Raw genomic sequence first — 6,653 nt, forward strand, 5'->3', positions numbered from 1 at the left:
AACAATCAGTAAGAAACTGAGTTCTTACAAATAACAGGGCTTGGTCAGTTGACCCCAGGCCAAAGTTGTCATTGGCTCTGTTTGAGAATCTAAATATACCTTCGTTTACAAGTTTAAAGAAAAGTGATTCAAAAGCCTTTAGGACTTGCTCCCATAATTATCTCAATTTTTGGATTCAAAAGTAGAAATACAATGAATGAAAAGCATTTTGTTCATATGAGAATGTATTACAAAACAGAGCATATTCATTCATCTATTCATTTATTGAATGTGATGATCAGGCACTGTGCTAGGGATCCAAATAAGAAGACATTCTTGTTTCTCCAAGCTCAAGAAGAGAGATTTCTTATAATGTGGAAAATGCTAAAATAGAGGTACCAAAATAGTGCTACTTCTAGGCAGATGGTACTAAAAAGAACATGAGAACACACATACACACACATATCCATATCCACCATGTTTTCCTCCTTAACCAATTTATGCTGTGCATCATCCATGGCATGTTTTATGGTCTTTAAAATATGAGACTTTCTCTTGTAGTTTTTTTCCAAAATAATAAGGAAGAAAAATTCTTAATGATCAATTTTTTACACTTTGTTTTTATTGTTGACACTATTACAAATGTCCCCATTTCCCCCCTCTGCTCTTCTGTTTGGCCACTTCCTGGTTGTCTGTGTCCATGGGTTATACAGACAGGTTTTTTGGCTAATCTCTTTGCCTTCTTTCATCCAGTCCCCCCGACTCTCCTCCTCTCTGACAGCTGTTAGCCTAGTCCATGTATCCATGCCTTTGGTTCTATTTTGTTTGTTCTATTTTGTTCGTTATATTTGTCGGCCTTTTCTAGGATATTCTTGAACAGCCTTATAACCGTGGTTTTGAATTCTATATCCAGTCATTTGTTTTTCTCCATTTCTTTTGTTTGTAATCTGTTTCTTTTGATCTGTTTAATTTTCACTGCTTCCCTGAGTTGGTAGGGTAGATTTGTGTGCTAGGTTTCCTATATGGCCCAGTGGGTCGGCCTCCCCAGTTAACCTGAGGTGGACACTCTTGGTCCACCCCGTTGTGGACTGTGTGTACAGCCTTGTTGTAATTAAGTCTTGATTGTTGTTGGTATCACTGGGAGGAATTGACCTCCAGGCCAGTTGGCTGTAAGGATCAGCTGTGTCTACGCTGGGAGAAGTTCGGTGCTGGAGACAGCCTTATAGGATTAGACTTGTCAAATTGCAATAGCCTCTGTGCTCAGCTTGGATGGGGTGGAGTCTCAGGGCGGAGCAGACCGTCTTGGCTTCCCTTCAGCCTTGCCCTTGCGTGCACGTGCGCACCTTCAGACCTCTGCCTTCCCCGGCGCCCGAGTCTCCGCCCGAGAGTCCAGACTCCCCCCACAAGAGCGTGGGTCCCCAGGGGCTCACCCGGAACTGGGGTTCAGTGCAGTCAGAACTGGGGTTCATTGCGGTCGGGGGCTTCCTTCCCCCTTCCGCCAGAGAAAGTCAGCCAGGCTCTCAGCCACCCTTCCTCTCTGCCCGCACAAAGACCCTTTGCTGTACCTCCAATTCTCTGTGAGCTTTTCTCTTTCCTTCTAGTTGTAGAATTTTCACTCAGCCAGCTTTCCTGTGGTTCTGGATGGTGTCCGTTCTGTCTTTTAGTTGTAGTTTTGAAATTGTTGTGCGAGGCAGCAGTTTAGGTGCTTACCTATGCTGCCATCTTGGTTTCTCCTCTTCTTGAGCTTGACTTTTAGCTGGTTTTGCTCAGTGGATAGAGCAGGGGTGGGCAAACTTTTTGACTTGAGGGCCACAATGGGTTCTTAAACTGGACCGGAGTGCCGGAACAAAAGCATGGATGGAGTGTTTGTGTGAACTAATATAAATTCAAAGTAAAGGAGCGGAGGGGAGAGCAAGAGAACCCTCTGGTCTTTTGGCTCCGCGGGCTGGATAGAACAGCCGAACGGGCCGGATCCGGCCTGCGGGCCGTTGTTTGCCCACGGCTGGGATAGAGCGTCGGCCTGTGGACTTAAGGTTTACGGGTTCAATTCCAGTTAAGGGCACATGCCTGTGTTGTGGGCTCGACTCCCAATAGGGGGTGTGCAGAAGGCAGTCGCTCAATGATTCTCTCTCATCATTGACGTTTCTCTCTCTCTCTCCCTTCCTCTCTGAAATCAATAAAAAGATATATTTTTTAAAAAAGTTTTAAAGCAAAGACATTGAATGGTTATGTGTAAAGTATAAAGCCCACTTCATAGAAAGGTACCTGTCTATGTGGCAATATTGGAGAGACTTGGGGACACCACACTGACCTAAAATATCTCATCACTTGCTTGACACTGTGTACAAACATCCAACATTAGGGGTGGAATTCCACTGGGTCTGGAGGGCATGAGGTCTTCCAGATCTCCCCCCTTAAGTGCATGTGGTACTACATAGTATCAGCCTTATTACCCATTCCTTGACAAGGGTTATGTTACAGCTAACTTTGGGCTGGTTTTAGAGGGACTGAATGAATAACAGGGGTGTCACAGGTAGTGATGGAGGGTGAGAGACTCATGCAGCACTGAAAGGGAATGCCAGAGGTTATCAGAATCCAAACTCACCTACTTTACCTGGATCTGGTTGGCCCTGACTGGCTACATCAAGGAATTGAGGCTGATGGTTTGTTTTTAATCTGTTACGGTCCAATCCATCTTTTAGCTAAACAGTTTTGCCATATAAGCTCAGGTCTCCTAAGACCCAATAGCAGTATACTGTTTTGGTAGTATGCATACGTGTTACCTGTTCAAATGATCATCTTTGGCAATAGGTAAAAAAGTTCCTTACCCCTAGAGCCTACTTCTCACCACATTTAGAGTGAGGCATTATTTCTCTACCATTAATTTTTTTTCTGTTCTGCATTATTTATTTCTTAAGTTAGAGTTTACACCAAGTCCAGCCAGAATAAGGGCACACAGCTGTGCCCGCTGTTACATCATGTAAAGAAAATAGATTTTCAAACTGCCTTTCAACTGCAGTAACACCATCCCGGAAGGAAGAGGTCCCTCAAGCAAAGCTGTCGATATGTGAGAGGGTCTTAGAGGCAGCTTCCCCACAAGAGTCTCTGTTCTTTTTTGAGCAACCCTTTGATGCAAGGAACACTTCCCAGCCCCAGGAGAGACGCCCAGCCAGAGGACAGAGATTCTCAAATCATGCTTCAGAGAGACAGACTTCCTGCCGTTCATGTGACATCAAACTGACTGTCCCTTGGACAGCGAATACCAGCCACAGTTGGCACTGAGAGTCCCCAGGCATGGGGCGGTGCCTAGGCTTCGTTTCTGGTTTCGCTGCTCTTGGCAGCGAGCCCGCAGGTCACCAGCACCAAGGGTTGTAAGCATTAGCTAAAATTACCCTCCGTGTGCACCAAGCGCATGCGACACGCTCTTGAGAATGGTCTAGGGCCTCCCTGGGGAAGCGAGAGGCCACACACTCAAATCCACAGTGACTCGAGGTGGCTGCAGAAAGGAGGCGCTTGGCGGGCACTCCAGCCGCCCTGTCACTGCTCCTGCCGATGTCCCGCCTCCCGTCTGAGGCTGGGGCTGAAAAGGAGAGAGTCAACACCAGGCAGCCACCGTGCAGAAGCCGATACACATGATGGGACATGCAGGTCACAGTCTTCCAAATACCCTTCCTCATAATAAAATATTCTTAATAAAAACATAATTTAAAGGAAGTGTCAAAAGCCGAGTGTAAAATCAAGCTGCAAACTCCCGAAGTCTGAAGGCTCTCTTGAAGAATCACCCCATCAGTCATGATTTATTGATGGAAACTTCAATTCGGTGATCTCGGAGTCAGGGGAACTACTTCCGCTTCTGTCACTGTAGGTGTCCCTGGGCGAGAGCCTGCAGCCCTTCTGGGGGTAATGCGGGAGCCTCTCCACGGAGGCCAGGAGGAGGCCAAAGTACGGCGGGGATGGCTTGATAGGTCTGGACAGGAATTCAGGGTGGTACTGAACGCCAACAAAAAAGGGATGATCTTCCAACTCCACAATTTCCGTTCTCTCTCCTCCAACATCTTGGCCAATAAACTTTAAGCCTTGCTCCTCCAAACACTTTTTCAAAACTAGATTCACCTCAAATCTGTGGCGGTGCCTCTCTTCCAAGTAATCTGAATCTCCGTAGTTTCCTCATGACGGAGTTCTTAGTCTGAAACAGGGTTCTCCTCTTGCCCAGCCGCATGGTGCCGCCCATCTGCCCAGGATTGTGTTCTGGCATGTCTATGACCACAGGATGACTGGTATTAGGGTTAAACTCTGTAGAATTGGCATCTTGCCATCCCAGCACATTTCTTGAAAATTCAACCACTGCCAACTGCATGCCTAAGCACACGCCCAGAAAAGGCTTCTTCTGCTTCCGAGCCCAGGAGATCGCTTGGATTTTTCCTTCTGTCCCTCGAACACCAAATCCCTCCAAACCAGCACTCCATGAGCGCTGCAGAGCTTCTGCCAGGCCTCGTGGCAGCGCACAGGCTCCTCCTGCAAGGTGCTCGGCTCCAAGTCGGTGGGATTGATGTACTTCATGTCCAACTTGTGGTTGATGGCCAGGGCGGAATGCTCCAGGGCTTTAATGACAGAAGCGTAGGAGTCTGAGAACTTCGTGTACTTGCCCACAAGGGCAATAGAGCAGGTCTCCAGCAAGCGATCGTATCTCTCAGCCATCTCTTTCCACTTCATCAGCATTCTTCATGGCTGTCTCTCGATAGGAAGGTCAAGTCTTCGAAGGAAATAATCTACAACCCCCTGCTCCTCTAATAACAAGGGACTCGGTAGATGAACGAGACATCATGGACACAGATCACTTGTTCAGGTTCAACATGGCAGAACATAGATATTTTCTCTTTCACTGATGTGTCGAGAGGATTTGCACACCTGCACACAACCAGATCTGGGGAAAGCCCAAGGCCTCTGAGTTCCCGAACACTATTCTGGGTAGGCTTAGTCTTCTGTTCCCCTGTTGAACTTGGCTGAGGAACTAGGCTGACGTGAATATTACAAAAGTTCTCTCTTTTGACCTTGAATTGGAACTGACGGAAGGCCTCAATAAAGGGCATGCTTTCTATATCTCCCACTGCTCACCGAGCTCGATAACACACACTTGAGGTTCCAGGCCATCTTCATCCACAGATATTAATGTGTGTCTAATTACCCACTCCTGGATTGCATCTGTGATGTGAGGGACAACTTGGACGGTTTTTCCCAAGTAATCACCTTTGCATTCCTTGTTAATGACGTATTGGTATATCTTTCCAGTGGTCAGATTATTGTCCTTGGTGAGGCGGATGTCAAGGAAACGCTCACAGTTACTCAGGTCAAGGTCAACTTCTCCACCATCATCCAGTACAAAAACCTCACCATGCTCATAAGGAGAGAATGTTTCTGCATCAATGTTAATGTATGGGTCAATTTTAATTGAAGTTACATGTAAACCACATGACTTCAGTATTGTGCCCACACTGCTGGCGATGATTCCTTTTCCATTTCCTGATATAACACCACCAGTAACTAGAATGTACTTCATTTTACTTTGTGACCTGAGGCCCGCTTTAAATCCTCCAGTCGGCTAAGGAGCTGGGAGGGAGACGAACGTGCTGGGCCCCCGGCAGCCAGTGAAGCAGTCTGGCCGCATATGCCCGGAAGTCTTTTTCTGAGGCAGCCCCTAGGCGGTCTCTACCATTAATTTTTGTGCATCCTTGTAGAATGGTTTAGCTGGAGCTTTATTATTTTAGAGCAGTTTTATAAAACTTTATTACTTTAGAACAGTTTATGTTCACAGCAAATTTAGCAGAAGGTACAAAGATTTCCCATATATCCCCATCCAAACATATGCATATACTCTCCTATTGTCACTATTCTGAACCTGAGTGGTACAGTTGTTACAATTGATTGACCTACGTTGACACATCATCCTCTCCATATTTACATTGGGATTCACTCATGGTGTACCTTATATGGGTTTGGACAAATGTATAACGATATGTATCCACCATCACAGTATCTTACAGAGCAGTTTCACTGCTTTAAAAATCCCCTGTGCTCCATCTGTTCACTCCTCTCCTCCCCCCCTGGCCCTTCTCCATCCTCTGACAACCAATGAACTTTTAACTATCTCCATAGTTTTGTCTTTTCCAGAATGCCATATAGTTGAAATCAAACATTATGTAGTTTTTTCAGATTGGCTTCTTCCATGTAGTAATATGCATTCAACTTTCCTTCAAGTCTTTTCATGACTTGATAGCTCATTTTTTTTTAGCACCAAGTAATATTCCAATGTCTGGATGTACACAGATTATTTACCTATTTATATATTGAAGGATATCTTGGTTGCTTCTAAGTTTTGGTATGAATAAAGCTACAATAAATAAGGTTATAAATTTGTTTTTTGCTTTTCAAAGTAGTGTATCAGTTGTCAAAGCTACCTTCTATTTATGATGATACTGTTTTCCTACCTATGATAGTGATGTCTGGTTTCCATTTAAAATATATTTATTTAAGCAAAAAAAAAAAAAAGTAACTAGATTTAAAGGCACATTTTATTTTTATTTTTTTCCTTTTATTTATTTATTTCTTTTTTAATTTCTTTATTGATTAAGGCATTACATATGTGTCCTTATTCCCCCATTACTCCCCCCCCCAAT

General features: G+C 44.9%; 1 pseudogene across 1 annotated transcript; it reads right to left on the reverse strand.

Moving 5' to 3' along the window:
- Positions 1-3,765: 3,765 nt before the first annotated feature.
- LOC308256516 (CTP synthase 1-like) lies at positions 3,766-5,551 on the reverse strand (annotated as a pseudogene). The gene has a single exon. The product of its transcript is annotated as a CTP synthase 1-like (transcript).
- Positions 5,552-6,653: the final 1,102 nt, after the last annotated feature.

The sequence above is a fragment of the Plecotus auritus genome (assembly GCF_963455305.1).
Source record: "Plecotus auritus genome assembly, chromosome: 8".
Classification (NCBI taxonomy): Eukaryota; Metazoa; Chordata; class Mammalia; order Chiroptera; family Vespertilionidae; genus Plecotus; species Plecotus auritus.